Genomic DNA, 24,482 nt, shown 5'->3' with positions numbered 1-24,482 from the left:
TTTTTCTCTGGTTCCAAAGGAATTTTGGCGCATTGAATAGATGATGGTGATAATAATGATAAGGCCTATGTTGGATAACCCTTATTATAAAAAGATAAAAGCATTATTAAAGTGAATAGTAAGAATACACACGTGCTAAAATTCCGAAGGTTGTTTGAAACTGGGAGTCCAGTAAGGGTTTACAAAGATAGGCATCTTCCCACTTAATACATAATTTATTCATTGAAAGGGCGAAACCAAAAAACATTAGGTGACATTCGTGCGTAGTTTTGAAAATTTGCTTTTAAAATAAAAACACTGTAGCTTCACCTTTACTCTCTTGTGTATCTCTAATCTTTAGACCAACATCTTAAAAATGTTATAATGGCACAACAAAGTAGATTGAAATTGGAAAGACTCACGATATTACTTCAGTCCCCCATCTCCCTGGTGGGTAACTGGTAAGGAGCTGTCTTCTAAAAGTTTGGAAACGACAAAATTCATCGCTAGTCAGTTATGCAGAAAATAACGTGACTGATGCTGCGTGTATGGCAGAGGTGAATGATTGGATGAAAGCAGCTCATTTGTAACTTTTGTTGTAACTGCTTTTTTCGAGATATACAAAAACTCAAATATTAATGATGGAAGAACTAATGTCCAAATTCTCATATATTTCCGTCAGAAGTAAGTTTTTTTTTCTTTCCTAATCTGAGTTACCGCACTTGTTGCTGTCTTGCGATCATAATTACTTGAAGGAATACCAGGATGACATTTTGTAATTTGTCACTCTCTTTTATTACTTCATGTATTCTCTTTGGTGTTCAAAATTATTATTTTCTGTGAGCATTATATTTTTCCTATAGATTTTGTACAACCATTTGAGCCTGTAGGCCTATAGGCTAGTACTTTATTATTGACTGTCATATGTTTGAAGTGAATATTAAATTGTCAATTTAGCTTACCTTAAGCAGCTATCTGAACAACACGTAAATTACCGGAATCCTCCGATAAAATCAATTGATGTTTGGGATTACACAACAACAACAATAATAAGAATAGAGAAGTGGGGAATATGGGGAAAGGAAGAGTACCCCTGATTACAATCCAGTTTTTAGCTCAAAGGCAGGTACTCGGGATGGGAAAGAATAAGGAAATAGGGAGAAAGAGAAGTACAGGAGAAGAATAAAAGAGAGGGGCAGACCCTCTTGCGATATTAGGGAATTGGTGTATTGGTTTTAGTCAAGCAATTTTTGGGAAAGATACATAAGAATTAAGCCACATCTGCTGCTGCTAACATAAGTTGAAATATGGCAGTACACAGATACTTAAGAATATTAATTTAAAAAGAAATACATTATACTTAACATCTGTTTGGCCCTATTACACAGAAGATTTCACCATCGAACAGCGTTTGAATCTGATATTGTTATTCAAAACGTAAATTTCATCAACCTAACACGAAATCGAGTTCGCTAATCACTGTTGTCTGAAACGTACTTTGGGTGTATTTTATTTATACATAGAAAACGTAAAAATGGGTGACTCTAATAATCGGTAATATCGGACGTGGTTATTATTTACTTTCGATTAGTCGTCGGGCAAGTAAGTTGGTAATGAGTGTTATATGTTTACGCTACAGCAAAGAAACGTTGGTGACACGTTGAACCCTGGATATAGAAGCTGTGTTAATTGAGAAATGAGAAGTCACCCACCCCTGTGGAAGCCTACTCATCCAATTTTAGCATGTGTATCCTTGAATAGCAATGGAGCTTCCTGCGGTCTTTCCTGAGATTGAAGGAATCAATGAAGGTATGAGAAATTCATAATGTTTCGACAGTGTGGACTGAAAATATGGTTTGTAATTTCAATGTTATTACTAGATGAAGTTGAAAGGATTTGATGAGAGTCTTAGATTATACAACTATCAAAACATGAGGATCAATGGTACTTTATTTTATGTCAGGCTAGTATAGACCTATTTCATACAATGGGGTATAGCCTAGTAGGATGTAAATGATGTTATGTTAGGCTAGTATAGGTCTATTTCATACAATGGGGTATAGCCTAAGGATGTAGATTATGTTATGTTAGGGTAGTATAGGTCTATTTCATACAATGGGGTATAGCCTAGTAGGACGTAAATTATATTATGTTAGGCTAGTATAGGTGTATTTCATACAAGGGGGTATAGCCTAGTAGGATGTAAATTGGGATTTTGGGGGGGTTAGATTGGTCCCTCCTGGTAAGTAATTAGGTAAGGATACAGATCCTGGGTTAGGTTAGGTGGTGTTCTTGTGTTTGCTAACTTTTTAAAATGGGTATTTCATATGAAAGTGGATACATTTATTAGAAAAATTAAAAGGGGGTCTGGTTAATGATAAAATATATGTATATTACATTTCGGGAATACTACACTTTCAACCAAATTCGGATATGACTATATTTACTTATATATTTTTTAGATGATTGGTACGAAAAAGTTATTTGAATCTTCCATATATTTTTTAGATGATTAGTACGAAAAAGTTAATTGAATCTTCCCCAAATTAATGATTACGGAAATATTAGCCGATAAATATTGTTCCTGATTGTTATCCCAAGGATGTACTTATGCTGCCATGTTAGTCTTTCTCCAAAGGTATTTTCTTTTTTGTCAATGCATTGTGGGTAAAAATGTCTGATCATCCTTTGTTTTTGGTTATGAATTATGGGTGGAGTAAATATGGTGGAACCTGATTGGTTGCTTTGTTTGAAGATTATCCAATTAACTGCGATTTTGGAATTCATACATCCTTCTGACAACAATGCATGTTGGTTGACTGCCATGAATTTTATTGTTGATTCTCATATTTGAGGTTACTGGACAGTTTCAAATACATTACATTGGAACTCCAGAACTAGTGAATAGGTTTCAGCGTTAACATTCAATACTACCGGAAAGTGTCAAGTGTCCCAAGGTAAATGCTGTGGGGATTTTATTACGATGAAATACTAACCCACAAGACTAACATGTGTAGTGAAACATTGTCTGCTTGCCAGAACATAGCAGCAATGAGATAATGTTTAATCACGAGTGAACCAAGCATACGGCAGAGCAAAAACCAATAAACCATTAGCTTAATTGAATAACGAGGTCTTTGTATTATGATGCAGACTGCTACGAATGAATCGACTCCATAGAAAATGTTATTGAAAATCATGTTTTCTATGTGTCCGGTAGTGTGGCAGACAAAATCTTTAGTGTTTTGACGGTTTTTCATTATCATTACTTGATTTTAATTTTGGTAACGTTTTTGTTTTTTTACAATGACTGGTGTGTTTAGGTAAGTCAGCTTCTCTTATTTTACCCGTTTTCTGTATTTTGCGTCCCAAAAACCCCGATTTCCCGCTGTGGAACCCAATTATTGCAGTTAGTTATTTAGGGGACCCTGTATCTCTAAATCTGATTATTTGTGGCAGAAATTTAAGTTAAATTTGTTGAAAAGACGCTAAATAAGCAAGAAAAAATATATTTTCATATCGGAAATTTGAGTTTGGCTGAAACTTATTTTACCCTCATATCATTTGTGTAATTTACCTTATTATTATTATTATTATTATTATTATTATTATTATTATTATTATTATTATGGATATACAGCAACATAAAACAGTAAGTGTACCTGTATGTAATAAATGTAATTATACTTTACAATTTATGGTGTTGAGGAGTAAAATATGACATGGTACTGTATATGGTAGTTAGTGGCTAAAGTGCATAGCATCCTGGAATGATATTTTACCTTCAGTATTAAAATACTGAAATAATATGTATGGCTGTAATGTGCATAAAGCTTCTTGTGAAAGGCTCTGACCAGCAGAACTGGTCCTTACAATATTGCATGCTAACCTAACCTAATCTAGGGCATGTCAAGACATATAATTGTCAAGTGTAACCATATTACTAGAGGTAGTTGGTATTCCCTTTAGATAGATTAATCAGTATTATTTTAAGTATCAGGAATGAGTATGTTTACCTCATGTTAGAAACGTATCTGACTTTCATGTTTATTATAAATAGTAAAGGTTAAGGCTTTATTGTGTAAATTTACCTGCATGCCTTTCAACGTAGCCTATTCAATACATCATACTCATACTTATACTTTTTTTTTTTTTTTTATACATAATATAGCATTGTAATGTATATAATTACTGTACTTTCTATTACTTGTCTTTCAACTTAATTGCTAAATTTCAGTGATAGCATTCTAGTTAATGAATAATTCCCTTCTGAGGAAATAATGGTTAAACTTCGTTAAAATCCCACCCAACATTTTTTGTTGTAATTCATGCTTTTCTCGGATAAAACACGTAAAAACGAAAATTCTTCTAAATGACATTATTGATACAAAGGCATTATAAAAGAGAGAGAGAGAAAAAAAATAACTCACGACAAGTAGTGAAATTTTCTGTTTTGTTCACACTGTCAGGGATAGTAGCTCCTGTTACTTCATGTTTGTTCCTATTCTTTTTAACTCTACCTCTCTGAGTGTTACTATAGAAAACACGGAAACCCTTTGCCAATAAAGGAATCTGGTTTTATATAGAAAATCTCCCATTTTCTTCGGAAATTACCTTTATATCCGTCACAAATAAATATTTAATTGATATACCCTATTACATCCTACGGTAATGGGGGCCACCCAGGTGGAACCGATGGGTTTTAAGTGGGGAAAACTTACTGGTGTATAATTTACCTTCTTGTGAATTCCTCTGACCAGCAGAACTGGTGATTACAACGTTGCATGTTAACCTAACCTAAGACATGTCAAACTATACAATTGTCAAGTGGAACAATACATTATTACCAGAGGTATCTGGCATTCCTTCTTGATAGATTAATCAGTATTATTTCAAGTTTTGGGCTTGAGTATGTTTACCATATGTGAGAAACGTATCTGACATTCATGTTTATTATAAAAAGTAAAGGTTAAGGTTTTATTTAAACTAACCTTTTCTTCTCTGTACCTTATTCTCTGGGATGTGTAATAAATCCACAAAAAAATTACACAAAATATTGGCATCCTATTCTCCTGAAATATTTACTTCTAAGTTATCTTTCAGGGAAGACCAACTCATTTTTTTTATTGTAACTCTACAGTGAAGATTGCTAGGAACAAAAATAGATGTAGGTGTCAATCATAAGGTAAGGAATTATTTGTGATTTACTTTTATAGTATACAGTATGACCTCGGTAGGGGGTCTGATGGTCTTCTCTCCCCTCCCCCCGCTAGGTCTATGACCTGGAAGGTGGGTTTCAGGGGCTTGCTCCCTGGTAGGTTTGTGACCTGGGCAGGATTGTTACCTGTAAAGGGGTATCCGGGGCCTTGTCCTCCCCCCAGCTCGGTCTGTGACCTGGGCAGGTTTGTGACCTATGAAAGGGGGTATGGTACCTGGGAACTACTAGGTTAGGTTAGGTGGGTTTGTTAGGTTAGCTGTGTTTGTTATGTTCTGTGGCCTTTTATGAATCTCGATAGTATTAAATAATCACATTTTTTCCTGATTTTGCCCACCCAAAGTCCCAGGTTCCCAGTTTTGCCTGTTGGGAAGGGGGCGGAGGATAACGGGAGAGTGGTTTATATGCGGTGGAAATAAAGTTCAAATTTGGTGAAAGCACAATATTTAATTTAGAAAAAAAAATTATTGGAAATGTAGTTCTGTGTTTGTTATATAATTTTACCCCTCTTTGTACCGTGTGCTAATATTTGCCGCTATGCAGAGTAGCTCATTCCACTGATTTTGCTTCTCCAGTGGAAACACCATAGCTTTTCTTAATGTGTTACTATTGGCTATTAGGTTTGGCGCGCGCAGTATATATATACTGTAGATGAATTTTAAATATAAAACTTACCCGCTGGTTATATAATGGCTAAAGTCCCTGGACGCCTTGGCAGGAAATTCAAAATCTCTTGCGCAGCTTAGCGCAGATATGCCAGGTGTACCCCAGTGCCCTCGCGGTACCACAGGTAGAACTATACCCAACCAATTCAGATTTTTCCCTGCCGGCATAGCCGTCGGTTCTTTTGGAAATTCTTTCTCGCTTTTTACTCTGTTTGGACGTTATTTGGTGATGTATTAACGTTTTTTGAGTTTAGGCTTTCGCTTTTTTCTTTTATTTGAAATGTGATTACGTATTTATAACTTAAAAGGTAAGATTAAAAAGTGCTTCGACCTATTTTTAAACCTCACGTAAGCATAGGACGAAAGGTAAACATCTCGTCCATTGATGACGTCACAGCCTTATGTCGTAGGTTATGAGTCCGACTTGCTTTTACAAAGAATTATAAGTGAATATTTTCTTATGAAATATTAAGTTATAAATTTAATTAAAGGATTATCAATCTAAGAAAATTTTATCCTTTTAATAGTTTTCTTGAGGTAATCTTCAATATGTTTGCTAAGATTAACTAGCGTTCAGTTGTTACGCAGTTATCAGTATTTTTACAATATTACGATATTTCGTAGATTTTTATGAATAGTACATTCTTCTTACTACTCAAGTTTTTTAGTTGTACTATATGAAAGGAACATTTTATTTTGAAATTAATTGTTCCTGTCAGTATTTTTCCTTAGTCAGAAATTAAAGGAAGTTAAATTTCACTTAATGTTTATACGAATCGATGTAACGCACGATTCTATGTATCGTTGTTTCCGTAGTGGAATACTAAGATTGTTTTAATATTAAGTGTAAATGTTCCAATAAATACGAGTGATGATTCATCTCTTATTGGAATTCCTTAATTTAAGGGTTTATTTTATTTTATAAATATACCTACTAAGGTAATATTTAATATTTGATTTTTAATATTTTGTTACATTTATATGGGATTCGGTACTTTTGTATTCCCATTCAAACAATTGTCCAGTGACAGAATTATAAGTCTCTCCCTACGGAGTTCGTTTACTTTGAGAGAGTGTATACTTTGGTTTTCAGGTAATTATGAAACTATCTTTGTGCCAAAGCGTAAAGTGCAAATTTTTTAGTGATAAATTGTGCAGTGAATTTTATTTAGTGGAGAGTGCTTCTATTCGGACCTGTCGTTATCCTAGCCTTAGACCTCTGTCGAGCTCCCGGACCCAGGGGAGAAGTTAAGTCGAACGGCGAAAGGAATTGAGAGGGTAACCAGGCGTTACAGTCTTTTAAGACCCGAACTGAAGTCCTCCCGAGCGTTTTCTGTCGATCACCAGAACGCTCACCCTCGCTATAGATAAAGCGAGGTATTAGTGTTTTCAAAGGCGCTAAGCTGAAAACAAAATTAGATTCGTTCTGCGTGTGTTACGTTTCTTGCGGCGCAGACGCAAGTGCCGCCACCTCCACCTGATGGGTGTCGTCTCACGACAGTGGCAAGCGCTATGGTTCGACGCAGTTAATGCTGAATATGTTTCGCCTAAGGTTGATCCTTGATCTTTGTAGTTAGGCATGAAACAGCATCTATCTTCGTTTATGCAGTCTTTCCAACCTGCCGTTAACAGTGCGGTTGGGATTCTCGATTCCGGTCTTTGACACGATCGCACAGGCGTCGTGTCTTTAACGGTGAGGACTTGTTGTCGCACAGGCGGCTTACCAACCACAATGTTCAATGATGGGGGAAAGTGGATGCTTTACTTCGATTACCTGCTCAACGCAAACCGACTGCTCATAGCACCTAGTATCAGTCTATACAGATGCGCCGACGTTCGCCAGGCAGCAGAGCCGGCGTAGCGTCATCGGAACGGTGCTGCAACGGAAACGGAACGTCGACGGAATGGAGCGAAGTGCCACGTCAGTGTGGACGCTTCAGCATCAGTGTGGACGCTTCAGCGTCAGTGTGGACGCTTTCAGTGTCAGTATGGACACTTCAGTGTCAGTATGGACGCTTCAGCGCCAGTGTGAACGCTTCAGCGCCAGTGTGGATGCTTCAGCGCTAGTGTGGGCGCTTCAGCATCTGTGTAGACGCTTCAGCGTCGGGGTGGACGCTTCGCTACCTATGACAATAGACTTTGATGTCTTCCTGACCATGAACGTCTAGTGTTAAGTTATTGTTGCTCCAGGCGCTATATTAAGAAATAAATCTTAACTAGAAAGATATTATATTCTCGGACCAAGGCCGGCTGGGCTAACTCTTGGTTGTGAGAACTAGAATTAAAACCTCTAAGTATTGAGGTCTGAATTCAGAATCAAGACTTCTCTTCCTAGGATAGAGATTGTAAAAGGAAGGGAATAACTTTCAGAAACTCATGAGAATTTTTCTAAAGAATTTCCCTCATTTTTTACCTGCTGCTCCTCGTTCTGACTTCAGAGTTTTCGATAGTTGAGTTGATGGTGTCTCTAAATATTTTATTTTATTATTATTACAGGCCAGCTACAACCCTAGTTGGGAAAGCAAGATGCTTTAACCCAAAGGACTACTTTAGGGAACGTTGGCCTAGTAAATTAATGGTAAAATAAATAAATTAACATTAAATCATTCTCAGGAAAATAACGAACCTTACTATAGAGATTGATACAGCGCTTGCAGCTGCAACAACAGAAAGGGCATTAAGGCCTTTATGAGAATAGAACGTAAAAGTATATCTCCCACCACGGGCAGATCTTTTATGATTTAAGGTATTATGTTTTTAAACCGCTCTTGTTAGTGACTCGTAAACATAGCGCAGTGCTTTGGAGGAGGTGTTCACTTCTGCATGATATAATAGTGTTCCTAGTGTTATATTAATGAAGATATAGGCAATTTTAAACATACAAGACTCAGTGTTGCACATATTTTCGCCTTCGAGGGACCATACAAGGCACTGTGCCTAGTCCATCCATGTCACACCTAACCCAACGTTGTGACTCTTGTATGCTTCCATATCTCCCCTATTACTTTAGGGTAACCTCCCTCTGGGTAGCCTTGCTATTCCTCGCCCCTTACCCGGAAAATTTCGGGTAGGTTAGGCTAGGTAGCTCTTCCCTCTTCCCTTCCATAGTGTATGGGGGGATTTCGGACAGAACCCCAGAGTACCTATCGTTCATCCCAGTCCACCCCTAGGGAACGCCTTTCCCTTTGGGTATCAACTGAGAGTGAAGGTGGAGGGGCCTAGCCCTTCCCCCTAGACTGCTCTTGGTTGGGACATGTCCCTTCCTCCTGTGGCCTAGCGATACGCATCCCCAGCCTTACCTAATCTAGGAGGAGATCTCCTAGTTTAGGTTAGGCCTTGGGGGTTTCTATTTTATTATAGTTTAGGACTGTACACCAGTTCTGTTCCTACTCTGAGCTAACCTACCCTAGGGTTGGAGAGCGCTTCTCTCCTGCCTGGGTAGTATAGAAAACAGATTCCCCCACCCTTTGGGAGCTTTAGGGTCACGACCCCTTCTGCCCCATCACCCCCCCCCTAACCCCACTCTATCCCTTTGTGTCGGTTTGCCTTCACACCCCTGTCCGCTGTCCTACAATTCCCCCTCAGGGAGTGTTGTAGGTTAAGCTGTGCTCTCTTGCTTGGCTGGCCGCTCTGCTACACTTCCCCCTCATAGTCGAACTATGGGGTAGTGTTAGTGGCCGCCCTGCCGGCTCCCTGCCGTCGGATGATAGGTATTTCCCCCCCCCTATCATGAGTACACTCCTTCCGGAGGGAAGCTGGTTGGGTATCGGACATTACCCTTCCTCCTTCCCTCCTTATCTTTCTCTCTTCTATCTTGGTGCCGGTCCACTGCCGCCTCTGCCTGCCGTCGACCGCCGCCGGCACGCCAGGTGACTTCCTACTTCATAGGACGTTCCTATCTGAGGATTACCTAAGGCAACAACCTGCCGGGTGCCGGGGGCCGCCGCCCCTCGCCGCTGCTAGCCGCCAGCACCCCAGGTGACCTTCCTACTTCATAGGATGTTCCTATCTGAGGACCGCCTATGGCGTCAGCCTGCTGGCTGCCGGGGGCCGCCGCCCCTTGCCGCCGCTGCCGCCGGATTCTCAGACACCTTCCATCTTATGTACCCAGCTAGGTTCACCAACGCCGACAGCCTGCCGGCTGCCGGAGGCCACCGCCCCACCGCCGTGCCGGCGGTCGCCCCTATAGGTGTTTACTACCTCTCTGCTGCTCAGTGTGTAGCCTTGATGGATTCACCCCGCCGGACCAGGCCTCCGGCTTACCGCCAGCTTGCCGGTGACGCTCTTGCGGCTTCCAGGGACAAGCACCCCTTCCCCCCGGTTGCCGGCCCTGTGCCGGCAGTCGACCTATACATCCATATAGCCAGAATGATCTTCTTTGCTGTTTCATACCCTGAAGACAGTGTCTGAGCTGTATGATTGTACCATACAATGTTTCCAGCATACTCTGTGCTTCTCAGTGCAGACTCTTACCGAGACCTTCCCAAATATTGAGGGGTTTATCCTATTTTCCCCCTCTTTTCTCTAGGTTCTGAACGATTTCAGACCTTCTCTACTCTGTAGACAATTCCTTTATAAGGAAGCCTAGTCCGGCTACCCCATAGGGATACCATTCCCTCTCCTAGAACCTCAGGTCCTAAGGAATTTCTGGCAGAAAAGGTTGCGGTACCTGGCTGGATGGGATTCACAAGTATGTGTCTTCCTACTTCTTTTCTAGCTCACCTATCCGGAGCTCACATAACACACGGAACTACAGATTAAGGAATCTTAAGTTTAAGAGTAATGTAAGACATGACTGTTTTCCATGTACTCATGTTCTCTTTCTTTTACAGGAGGAGTACCTGAAGTGTGAGAGCCCCTTCTGCTCGGTTCGCCGCCCGGACTTTTACGGGCATAGGGCGTGTCGGACCCACACCCCCTGTACTGCAAAGAAGGGCAACTTAAAATATTGGGATCCAGTGTCCTGCCCAATCTGCAAAGGCCTCCGTGATGAGGGGTTCGACAACCCCCCGTCCACAGAGGCCAGGGACAATGCTCGAGAGAAACTGCGCAATTGGGTGCGCGGTTTCCAGAAAAACGCTGCCGGGCTGTATCTCCCCAGCGAGAAGATGAGGGCCATGCTTTTCCCGAAAGCGTTAGCAGATTCTGTGATCCCCCAGGATCAGATCCCCTTGGTTCAACTGACCGTCGAACCAGACATCGAGACTACGCTTAGCAAGTGTCGTGTAGACGAGGTGGAGCAACACCGAGAGGACCCTCATGGGCGAGGATCTGCAGGAAGAAGAGGATCAGGTGGAATACCCTAATTCGGAGGGCGAGGTCGCCCCTCCACCTCCGGCAGCTCCTGTAGTGGTCGAGGAGCCAGTCCCCTCTACCTACGCCGCATTGCAGCCCCTGCTGCCCGCCACCGAAGATGCCATCCGGGTATTGGTGGCTTTAATGGACGAGAATCTTAACAAGCATTCTTCGGAGATTACAAGTCGTTTGATGGGATGGAAGCAACCGAAGAAGATCTCGGTTAAGGACCTTCCTTCCTGCTCGGAGTCTAACCCCTGGAGGTACGCCGAGCATATGCCAATTACAACTGGTAAAATATTTATCAACGACAAGTTAGGATCTATCCTTTTGGAAGATGTGGAATTCTTCCCTAACTTCGAGGCTTACCCGGACTGTTACGTCCAACTTAGGTCCGAACCGGCCTCCAAGGAGGAGACTGAGCCCAAAGAGGTGATCGTTTTCGATCACTCAAAAGCCTAAGCCTTACTGGCAGAATGCCTGAAGAGTCGTGGTTTTACCAACTCAAAAATGCCGGCTCTGAGCAAGAAGCACCCGTCCTTTCTTGCTCCCTCTTCCGCATCCTTTCCCTTCGTGGAAAAGGCCTTCCATGCAGTCATGAAGGCGGTGGAGGAAGGAAAACCCTGCCCTACCCTGGAGGAGTGTAGGCCTCTCTCCCTTGCCCTTCCCCCGACGACAAGTTCTGGAAAGATATCCAGTTTACCTTCACGGTTTGGAAGCTAGAACCTGACGTGGCTGGACGTCAGTCCATTGAGGACCTCCCGAAGCTGAATGACCACCATCTTCGTCAGGAGCAAGAGACCAAGGAGAGACTAGCTGCCTCCCTGTCTCACCAGATTTAGCTCGAGGTCATGGCCGGGGACGTTAGAGTCCCAGACCTCTATGTGGTTCTTGCCAAGACCCACCTAATGACTGTGATGAAGGACCTGTACAGCTTCATCAGGGCCAGAAGAACCTGCAGAGAGTTCGTGTTTGCCAATGCGAACCCCGGAAACTAATCTCCTCCAACATCTGGGGTAAGCATCTCTTTCTATCTGCTCTGGTGAAAGAGATCGTCGATAAAGCCGCCTCTGAGAATCGGAACCTTCTCAACAAGTGGGGCATCTCATGCAAGAGGAAATCCTCTCAGGAAGAAGGCCCTCAGCCTAAGAGGAAATCCTCCAAACCAAGGCCCCAGCAGCGTCAACAAAAACGCCAGTTTCCGGCTCCCGCTACTCCCCAAGTGGTCGCTCAGCCGCAACACCTTTCAGTTGGTCCCCCAACCGGTGGTGTCACAATCACCGGTCTTCACCCCTGCCTACGAACGACAGTCCTCTACCTTTTGTCCCAGAGGTAGAGGCTCAGGCAGAGACTCCTCGCGCAGCCCCTACAGGGGCAGAGGAGGAAGGGGAGCTAGCGGCCGAGGTAGCAAGCCCTCGGGAAACCAGAAGCAATGAAGTGCTTCCGGTGGGAGGAAGACTCCGCCACTTTCAGGATTGCTGGACCTTCGATCCTTGGGCACACAGCATCATCAAGAAGGGACTGGGTTGGAGCTGGACACAACCACTCCCAACCTTTCACCAATTCTTCCAGCCATCAACCCCCCTCTTGGAAGAATATGTCCTAGAACTCTTGAACAAGAAGGTGATCAAGAGGGTAAAGTCCACCAGGTTCCAGGGAAGACTGTTTTGTGTTCCCAAGAAGGACTTGGACAAACTCAGAGTCATTCTCGACTTGTCACCCCTCAACAAGTTCATTGCGAACAACAAATTCAAGATGCTGACTCTTCAACAAATAAGAGCCCTACTGCCTCACAAGGCCTACACGGTCTCAATAGACCTGACGAATGCCTACTGGCACATCCCAATGAACCACCACGCTTCCTCCTACCTAGGATTACAGCTCCATCGAAGAAGCTACGCCTTCAGAGCCATGCCCTTCGGGCTCAACGTAGCTCCGAGAATCTTCACCAAGCTAGCAGACACGATCGTCCACCAGCTACGCCTTCAGGGCGTCCAAGTGATGGCCTACCTCGACGACTGGCTGGTCTGGTCGACTTCGCCAGAAAAATGTTTGAAAGTTTGCAGCAAAGTAACCCAGTTCCTGGAACATATGGGTTTCAAAATAAACACCAAGAAGTCTCGCCTAACTCCAGCTCAGAAGTTCCAATGGTTAGGAATCCATTGGGATCTTCAGTCACACCGCCTTTCCATTCCACTAAAGAAAAGGAAAGAAATAGCAGATTCTGGCAGAAGACTTCTCAAATCCAAACGGATCTCAAGACGACAGCAGGAGCAAGTTCTCGGCTCACTACAGTTCGCCTCAGTGACAAACCCAGTGCTACGAGCACAGCTAAAGGATGCATCAGGGGTCTGGAGACGAAACGCATCCGTCGCTCGAAGAGATCTCAAGAGACCCCTACCGAACAGGCTTCGCTCCCTGCTAAGCCCGTGGTCAGAAGCAAGGACCTTGAAGAGATCCATCCCTCTCCAACCTCCACCTCCATCGCTCAACATCCACACGGACGCTTTTCTGGAGGTTTGGGGGGGCCACTCCCATCAACGGCAAGTTCAAGGAACATGGTCTCCCCTATTCAAGACGTTTCACATCAACATCTTGGAAGCCATGGCGGTTCTTCTCACCTTGAAGAAATTATCCCCGCGTCCTTCGATACACATCCGTCTAACTCTGGACAGCTCGGTAGTAGTCAGGGCTCGAGATCTCCCCACTTAAATCAGGTGCTATTACCCATCTTCCGCCTAGCGGACAGGAAGAAGTGGCACCTGTCTGCAGTTCACCTACAAGGATTCCGCAATGTGACGGCGGACGCTCTATCGAGGACAAGCCCCATAGAGTCGGAATGGTCCCTAGGCTCAAGATCATTCTCCTTCATCTCTCGGCAAGTCCCGGAACTACAGATCGACCTCTTCGCGACGAGCGACAACAAGCAACTTCCTTCATATGTGGCCCCTTACGAGGACCCCAAAGCAGAAGCAGTGGACGCCATGTCCGTGGACTGGAACAGATGGTCCAAAATTTACCTGTTCCCTCCACCCAACCTTCTTCTGAAAGTCCTCTCCAAACTGAGAACCTTCAAAGGAACAGCAGCCCTAGTGGCTCCCAAGTGGCCCCGGAGCAATTGGTTCCCCCTAGTCCTGGAGCTACAGCCCAAGCTGATCCCTCTGCCGGGCCCAGTTCTCTCCCAACAGGTGCAGAAGTCGACTGTCTTCGCTTCATCAAAGAAAGTCAAGGATCTTCATCTCATGATTTTCTCTCCCTAGCCGTGAAGAAAAGGTTTGGGATCTCGAAGAAAAGTTTGGACTTCCTAGAGGAATACAAAACAAAGTCTACAAGAAGGCTATATGAATCATCCTGGAAGAAGTGGGTATCCTTCGTCAAGGCAAAAAATCCTACGGAAATCTCCATAGATTTTTGCATGTCCTTCTTTATTCACCTTCATGGACAAAGCTTGGCAGCCAATACGATTTCCACTTGCAAATCGGCCTTGACCAGACCACTTCTATACGCCTTCCAAATAGATTTATCCAGCGAAATCTTCAATAAACTCCCGAAGACATGTGCTAGACTCCGTCCAGCACCTCCACCGAAACCCATCACCTGGTCCCTGGATAAGGTGCTTCATTTTACCTCTAGCCTGGACAATGATTCTTGCCCTCTGAAAGACTTGACTCAAAAAGTAATCTTCCTTTTTGCTCTCGCCTCGGGAGCCGAGTCAGTGAAATAGTGGCATTATCAAGAGAAGAGGGCCAGATACAGTTCGCCGACACGGGGGAACTTACCCTCTTCCCCGACCCCACGTTTCTCGCTAAAAATAAACTTCCCACCAAAAGATGGGGCCCTTGGAGAATCTGCCCCCTGAAGGAAGATGTCTCTCTATGCCTAGTGGAAAGTCTTAAGGTCTATCTTTGAAGAAGTTCTGACTTTGGTGGAGGACAGCTTTTCAAAGGAGAAACGTCAGGCAGTGACCTGTCACTAAAACAACTTAGAGCGAAAATCACCTACTTTATTCGCAGAGCGGATCCTGACAGTACACCCGCAGGTCACGATCCCAGGAAAGTCGCCTCTTCCCTAAATTTCTTCCAAGGAATGGACTTCGAAAGCCTCCGATCCTTCACAGGCTGGAAGTCCCCTAGAGTGTTCTTCAAACACTATTCGAAGAAGGTGCAAGAAGTCAAGAGATTCGTGGTGGCAGCAGGTAGCGTGATGAAACCTGCTGTTTAGTGCTGCGTAGGACAGTGAGTTTTTCGGGACTTTAACTCAAACGGGTGCCTGTGTTGACCCTAGTCCGATACATAGTTATTTCAAGGGACACTTAGTGTCACTAATGGACTGTCCTTTACCAAGGTGAAATGACATAGATCCTTACACGTGTGCCACATGTTCTCGGACATGAAGTGTATTATGATTTAAAAGACTGGCGTTCCTCAGGAACTAGTGATTACAGGGAAGATTGTTTCCCTTTCAGATTCTGCATCACCGTCTTATTACTATATTTATGTCTATTATTGTATTTTATTATTGTACATAATTTTCCATATTTCCATGCAAATTTCAAATAAAATATTTATTTTATTTACTATATGCGTCTCATTTCGCTCCTATTTTTTACATGAAAATATATTGCTGTTCTTGTTTTATTGAACTACTCTAGAGTTTATTATGATTAGTATACCTACTATCTTATATACACTCACCTAATGGTATAAATTTGTTCCTACACAAATATTTACCCTTCTGATCTGTCTTGAGACCGGCACAATTTCTTATCCAGGTGAGTCTTTCCTCGTCAGATTACTTCGAGATATTCCTCTTGTCCTACTAGGACCTTCCTCGCCAGGGGGCGGGATGCCAGGTCAGTGTAATGCCTCTGGTAATGACATTTAACGGAGATGTCACGATCTCTTTGGTCACCAGACCACGGGAATGTTAATCGGAGTACAAGGCACTTGAAATGGGAACAAATTCACGATACATTAATTCTCTAGTACACTTCCATCAGGACGACATGGCTTGAGCCCAAAAAACGGATTTTGAGCGAAGCGAAAAATCTATTTTTGGGTGGGATGGCCATGTCGTCCTGATGGACCCACCCAACTGTTCCAGTTCAGCCTGCCAGGCCCCTCCCTGCTGTATTGTATCGCGGAGGCTGGTAGTGAGCTAGAATGGAATGAGGATGGACGTGACGTCACACAAGTATGGCGCCGGTTTGTTTACGTTGCGAGTATCGTAACAGTGACGAAGGTAGGGTAACTTTGGAACGGCACCTCAGTTACCTCGCCACATTTCCCCCTCGAAGCGTAAACGCTAGTTGGGTTGCAGATGGCCATGTGACGTGTTAATGAATGCGTCCCCTGTTGATATACGATATTCTAAAGGGAAACCCTTAGAGTACTCGCTCCAGAAGTTAGAATTCTGTGAAAACCTTTAGTTTAATTCTCTGGGAATATTATGGTAGTCATATATATCCAAAGGAAGCTACTGAAGGAACCTTCCATCAGGACGACATGGCCATCTCACCCAAAAATAGATTTTTCGCTTCGCTCAAAATCCGTTGTTCCTTCCGTGCATGCATCCTCACCATCCTTGTGAGTTAAGATGGAGGGTTTAGGGGAGCCTATATGTCTACCTGGTGGGTCATCAGCAGCCATTACCCGCCCCTTTCTGGTTTTAGCTTAGATGGAGAGGGGCCTTGGGCGCTGATCATATGATATATGGTCAGTCTCTAGGGCATTGTCCTGCTTGCTTGGGTAATATCACTCTCCCTTGCTTCTGCTATCATGAGTGCCCGTTAAACCTATAAATACTTTTTAAAGAAATTATAGGTTACTTAATTTAATAGAATTAGCGATGATAGACTACTTAACATGACAGCTATGAACAGTTATTAAAGATTAATCTCCTTCACTCAAGGGGTTAAGCTCAGTGGCTACTTTCCACTTGGTAAGGGTAGAAGCGAGTTTAGCTATGGTAAGCAACTTGTCTAGCAGGAACTCCAAAACCAAATCATTGGTCTATAGTCTTCGGTAGTGCCATAACCTCTGTACCATGGTCTTCCACTATTTTCGTGCTTGAGGGTACAATAAGGCACACTATGCTGTTACCTTATTTTCTTTCCTCACAGGACTATTTTTTCCTCTTGGAACCCTTGGGCCTATAGCATCCTGGTTTTCCAACTAGCTTTGTAACTTGGCTAGTGATGATAATAGTCTTAGGTAGTGCCCTATCCTCTGTATCATGATCTTCCACTGTCCGCGGTTAGAGTTCTCTTACTTGAGGGGACACCGAGACACACTATTCTATGTTAACTCATTTACTTTCCTCACTAGACTATTTTCCTAGTTGGAGCCATTGGGCTTATAACATGCTTTCCCAGCTACGGTTGTAGATAAGCTGGTAATAATGATATGTAATTATAGGTAACTAAGTATATGAAACGCCCAAATATTAGGAATGACTTATTATTTGTCTGAAAATTCAAAGTTAGACATCAGGCTATACGAAGTGACGTTCACTGCGAAATCTTTGCTCTTCAGTATATGAAATACTAATACATTATTTATATAGGTATTATTATTGTTATTATTATTATTATTTTTATTATTATTTTCATAAGTATTATAAGCTAAGCTACAACCCTAGATGCTATATCTATGAAATTGAGCGAAAAGATTAACGAGTATATGAAATACAAATACATGATTTAGATGGGTACTTTTATTATTATTATTATTATTATTATTATTATTATTATTATTATTATTATTATTACAGGCTAAGCTACAGCCCTAGTTGGAAAAGTGGGATGCTATATCCATGAAATTGAGCAAAAAGATTAAACAGACCAATAACACTACATATTCCTATTTTAACAAAATGTTGAACACCGACATTATGCAAATTATTCAGTATCAGGATCATTGCCAATGAAGATTAAATTCACATGTGATAAATTCAACTCATTTCGCATCATTTGACAGATGGTTTTAATCGTTTTTATTTCACAGTTTTTGGACGATGTAATGTTTGGTAATACTGCGATAAATCTATCGCCATGTGTTGGTTAGTAAGCGTATTTTGAGTTCATGATTTTCAGTATCATTATTATTATTATTATTATTATTATTATTATTATTATTATTATTATTCACAATATACATTTAACCCTTTGTTAATATTATTTGCAATTGAATGTAGGAATTGATTTGCAGTCTTAGAGACTTTAAGAGACGAAGAACAGACAATTAATGAAGAATGGTATGATATTAAGAACATAGACCAGTCAGTTGGTTGTGAAGTCTTGCGACACACAGTTACAAGGAGAAAGTCATGGATATCAAATGATACTTGGGATACTATAAAAAGGAGACAAAGACAGAAATTGATTGTTGAAAGTTCTCGAGGAAGTAATGAAAATTACAAGGTGAGCATGCCAAGTATTCCAGTATTAATAATGAGGTCAAAAGAAAAGCTAGGAATGACTGGAGAGTATTTAGACAATAAAGCACATGAGGCTGACAAAGCTATGAATTCAGGAAGTGGCTATGGTGTAAGAATTGCTCGTATAATTATTAATGAAATCTCGACTGGGGCAAAGAAGAAGAATATATTCATCAAAAAGAGAGATGGATTTGTTATAACAACAGAAGATGAAGAAAGACAACGTTGGATGGAACACTTTAGTGAGATGTGAAGGAAATAATTTGATTGATATACCTGAAGCTGATGAAGACCTTAATGTGCCTATGAATGAATTCAGTGTGTTTGAAGTCGAAGCTATCCTCAAAACACTAAAGAGATGGAAAGCCCCTGGCTACGATGGAATAACTGCAGAGATGATATCTGCCGAAAATGAAGAGACTCCCAGAGTACTTACACGATTATTTAGTAGAATGTGGCATGAATAGGCAAAACCTGATGAATGGGAGTTAGGAGTATTGGTTATTATGGCAAAAAAGGAGACCTGACTGATTGCAATAATTACAGAGGCATAACAATTACGTCAGTTGTTATGAAAATATTATAGTATGCTTATTCTAGAAACTGGAGAGAAAGATTGATGAAAAGATGAGAGATGAACAAGCAGGATTTAGAAAAGGTAGAAGTTACACTGACCAAATTTTAATTTTGAGACATGTTGTACAGCAATGCGTAGAATATAGAAATCCACTTCTGATGGCATTTGTGGACTATGAAAAAGCCTTTGATAATGTGCATCGGCCAATTTTACTGAGAGTCCTGCGTTATTATGGAATTCCTCTTAAATATGTAAATATGATTAAGTCTGTTCATGAGCATAGCAAGTGCAAAGTTAATGTTAATGGAGTCATATCAAATGAATTTCCAGTGAACAGCGGAGTACTCCAAGGGAACGTGTTGTCACCTATGTTGTTTATCATCCTCACGGATTTTGTGATGTGTAGAACAGTCGGAGATCTTGAAGAAGGATGGGGCTGGATTGGTGATAAGAATTTAGCAGACCTAGAGTATGCTGATGATGTTGTCCTTGTTAGCAGAACACCATATGATTTGCAATACTTGCTTACCGGAGTGCTTGAAATATCACAGGAGGCTGGGCTCAAGATAAATAGAAGAAAGACAGATGATGATGAGAACGGATTATGCAATTGAAGATGAAATATCATTGGAAGGAGAAAGGATTAATGAGGTAGAATCATGTAAGTATTTAGGAACTATGATCTCCAATACAGGGTCTTTAGAATTAGAGTTTAGTGAAAGATTGAAAAAAAAGAATCAGACAATGGCTATGTTCAGTAAAATTTTGAAATCAAATTGCCTGAAATTACATATAAATATCAGACTATATATCAGTTTAGTGAGATCGGTGTTACTCTATGGAGATGAGTCATGGTATGACAATGAAACAATTTCCAATAGGTATAGTAGATTTGAGAATAAAGCTAAATGGCAGGACAGGATTAGAAATGAAACTATAAGAAAGATTACTCGAGTGCCATATGTGGATGAGATCATGATAAGGGGTAGATGGAGATGGTTTTGGCATGCTCTTAGCACTCCCCAAGAGAGATTAGTTCCCCAAACGTTAAGCTGGGCTCCAAAAGGTACTAGAAGAGTTGGAAGACCCAGACTACATGGCTGAGGACTATGAAGCGCGAAGTAGGTGACAGTGAATGGAGAAGTATTGGATTAAAAGCTCAAGATGGAGACGACTGACAAAATCTAACCGAGGCCCTTTGGGTCAATAGGCGTAGGAGTTGAGGATGATGTATATATATAGATATATATAAACAGTATTTTTTGCCTCATGCTTTGCGACCTCGGTACATTACGGGTTTTTAAATATGTATATGCTTGGAGTCGCGCGTATTTCTTCTGATAAATTGTGTAAACTTGTGAGATTTGAAAGAAATGTAAATTATGTTAGAAACAGGGAGTGGAGACTTACTGCCTTGTGTGTACTCACTTGAGATTTTGCACGACACTTAATGGGCAACAGGTGGGAGTCAACCAATTGGAACATGGAGATTTGTATCCTGGGAGCTAATTGGCCATGGAGCACAGCGTCACTTCGGTGTATCCAGCCTTGCAATTCATTGTTACCAAACCCGCGGTTTACCCGCCCAATTAGGCTACTTTTGAACAGCTTGCCACGGGCTATAAAAAGGTGCCGCTACTTGCCTGAAATTGGGCTACTCTACATCTGGAAGAAATAGACCCCGGTGTACCGGTTTCAAATTACCCCCTCCAAATCTTACCCCCCGGTAATTTGAAACCGGATTCAAACTACCGGGGGGTAACTTGATACCGGATTCAAGCTACCCCCGGGGGTAATTTGAAACCGGTTTTATGCTACCCCCCTGGTTTCAAATTACCCCCCTCGTTTTTGCGCAGGATCTCATCATTTATGAATATTAATAAATTGCTTTTGATCAGGGTCAACACAATCATTAGGTTATATGTATATACATGTATTGTTTCACCTATTGGTATCGTTTATTAATATCCAGCCTTTATCCGTCTTATGTTTATATCTTAGCTAATAAATGTCGGATATTCCATTATCAGTCATGGGCGCATATTTTTCCGAGACAGGAAGACGAGGTGAAATTTGATTTTGACGGTTATTTTTTCCATTATTTGAAATATTTCATAATTATATTGCAAGCAAATATTATATAAGGTATAATCAACATATTGATCTTAAGTATATATGTATACATATATATATATATATATATATATATATATATATATATATATATTATATATATATACAGTATATATATATATATATATATATATATATATATATACTGTATATATATATATATATATATATATATATATATATATATATATATATATATATATATAATACATGTATATGTATTTGTATGTATGTTGTAAATACTATATCATTCATGATATCTGTAAATAATTGACACTTTTAATAAAGCAAGATTGTAAGAAATTATAACAGTACAGTACAGTACATGCTGTTTGCTTCTACTGTACTTACATTGGTTGTTTGTATACGAAAACACCTGGACTACGGAAAAGTCGTTACACTTTATAGCCCTCTATGCATGACATTGAACTCAGCTTGTGTTAATCTCACAACTGTTGTTACTGATTTTAGCCTAAGGGCAGGCAGCTGTGTGTTATCATGGGCTAAATCAAATCCTATTTAAACCATCTTCCAGAGTAGTAAGTGATGGATTCGTGTATGGATTTTTTTTTCTCTGTTGTTGAGTTCGAAATGGAAAATTATTGAAAAACGGTGTCATAAAATGTTTAAGAATTTTACCTGAAATGTATCATAAAGAAAAAAAAGACCTCGCCACATGGTCACCTGTACATTTCCAAGCGGTTTATATAACACTTCTGCCCCTTTGTCATAGCTCCATTCTTTCTTATTACTCATTTCATCAAATGACAAAACAGCAATACCTAGTAATCGAGACTTCATACCATCTTTAATGTCCTCTGGTTTAAAATGAATCGAGCTAACAGTAGCTTACACAACGTTAATTCTGTCTGCACGACGACATGCATGTTGGTAATTTATATTTAAGCTTTTATTTTTTACGTACATAGCATCCAAATACTACGAAGTTACTATGCATTATCAGTGACAGAATAAATGAATAAACAAAGAGATATATGGACACAAGGAGTTCTATTGTTATATTGCAACTATGGGTATGGTCAAATCATTTTAAGAGCAAACTCGGAGCCCAATAGCGGCCTTGCCAGTTCTCTTGGGTCATTTTCAAAGCACACCTGGCTTGACCGCTTTAATCTATGGGCGAGCCAAGAATAGGAGAAAAGGGTCAACTAATAAGTCATTCACCCGGATTTGAACGGTCTAAGAATATAATCCTTTAATTTGATACTCTCCCTAAATTGTTTCCTTCGTTCTTTTTGTTTGCAACCACGTGGTGACAAGTTGAAACTCTTAAATATAACAAATAGCAAAATTGTTATAAAACGATTAACATACTAACAGAAATAATCTTAATTTTGATATCAAATGAATTCATTTCTCAATTCTGATTGATTATTAAAAGACAGGATTCTTTACAAAGGATTTAATTAACTATGTTTAATATGGTATATTTACGTAGGTGATTGTATTGATTTAGAATTTATTTAATTAATCGACAAAATTAATTTCTTTACAACAAAGGTTATATTAGCAAACGTGGTTATGGTGACTTCGTCAGATGAAGTTAGTGCTATCACAAAAGATTCAATAAATTAGTTCATTCAGACCATTTTCATGTCTTCCTTTATAATGTTATCAGTATGCTTAATACCCTTGACCCAATTTGCCTTGCAAATCTGAAACAAAGTCGTTTTTTATAAGTTGGCTGCATCTGTGACACGTTTGATTGTTTGTTCAATTCCAAATTTAACAATTTCATTACCATTTTCCCATTTTTTTCTTAATATTTAATTTAGTAAATATTTTTTTCCATGTAATGCTAGAACAGGGTTCATTATGATGGTTTTGATTTCAAATATTTTTACGGGTAATATCTATCTTTTTTTTACTTAATAATTGTTTTGTATAAAGTTAGATGCGTCATAGTTTGTGTTTAATTGAAAGATAAGGCCAGTTATTTAAAAATAAAAAATAAAGAAATCTCGACAATCACGCGCACACTGAAATAAAATAAAGTTTTACCTCACCGTGATCACTAAACCTTAAATGAAAGTCTGTAACTTCAAATATTGTGAATTAGGGAATTATATGACACTTTAGGTCTTAAATACAAAAATATCAACAATCACACGAACAGAAATAAAATAAAATTTTACCTCGCCTTTATCACAAAACCTTGAATTACAGTCTGTGACTTTTAAAGTGTCATATAATTCACTAATACACAATTTTTGGTCTTAAATACCAGATTAAACTACTTTTCCTACTGCTGCGAAGCCAACAATAAATGCATTATACATATTTGCGATGTCACATGAATTATTTATCATTCTGATGAGGGGGTAACTTGAAAACAGAGGGGGTAACTTGAAACCGGTTTCAAACTACCCCCCCCCCCCGGTAATCTGAAACCGGTTTCAAGTTACCGGGGGGTAATTTGAAACGGGGGGTAACTTGAATCCTTTACACCGGCGCCAATAATATATGTTTAAATGGTCTTTACAAATGCAATTTCTTTCATAATAATTTTAAAGTCGGAATGTAGATCAATTATTCTATTTTAAATTTCAATAGTTCACAGACAGTTTAAAGCATAAAATAATAGTACCCACAGGAACACGATATCGCTTCTTTTTTAACACTTTTCTGTGTTTTTACACTGTAGTTAAATCTTGTGGACTGGGGTGATACAGTCCATAAACTATTGACGCAAATGGCCTCGGTTAGATTTCGCTAGTCGTCTCTTTCTCGAGCTTTTAACTCAGTATTTCTCCATTTATCATCTCCTATTTTGCGCTTCATAGTCCTCGCCCACGTAGGCCTGGGTCTTCCAACTCTTCTAGTGCCTTGTGGAGCCCAGCTGAACGTATGGTGAAGTAATCTCTCTTGGGGAGTGCGAAGAGCATGCCCAAACAATCTCTATCTCTATCTATCTATCTATCTATCTATATATATATATATATATATATATATATATATATATCTATATATATGTATATATATATATTATATATATATGTATATATATACATTATATGTATATATATACATTATATGTATATATATATTTATATATATATATATATTTATATATATATATATATATATATATATATATATATATATATAATTCGGTATCACACTCTTCTTAAAATAGCCTAGTTGATTGATTTCGATTTTC

General features: G+C 40.2%; 1 long non-coding RNA gene across 1 annotated transcript in view; it reads left to right on the top strand.

Moving 5' to 3' along the window:
- The first annotated feature begins 1,544 nt into the window (after window positions 1–1,544).
- The window catches only part of LOC137637911 (uncharacterized), a 529,180-nt gene continuing 506,242 nt past the window's right edge, over window positions 1,545–24,482 (top strand). Inside the window, exon 1 of the long non-coding RNA XR_011043820.1 lies at window positions 1,545–1,788. This is a non-coding gene — a long non-coding RNA (uncharacterized lncRNA). The remainder of the gene's footprint in view (window positions 1,789–24,482) is intronic.

This window comes from Palaemon carinicauda, chromosome 3 (genome assembly GCF_036898095.1).
Source record: "Palaemon carinicauda isolate YSFRI2023 chromosome 3, ASM3689809v2, whole genome shotgun sequence".
NCBI classification, from domain to species: domain Eukaryota; kingdom Metazoa; phylum Arthropoda; class Malacostraca; order Decapoda; family Palaemonidae; genus Palaemon; species Palaemon carinicauda.
This window is presented reverse-complemented; position numbering and strand designations above follow the sequence as displayed.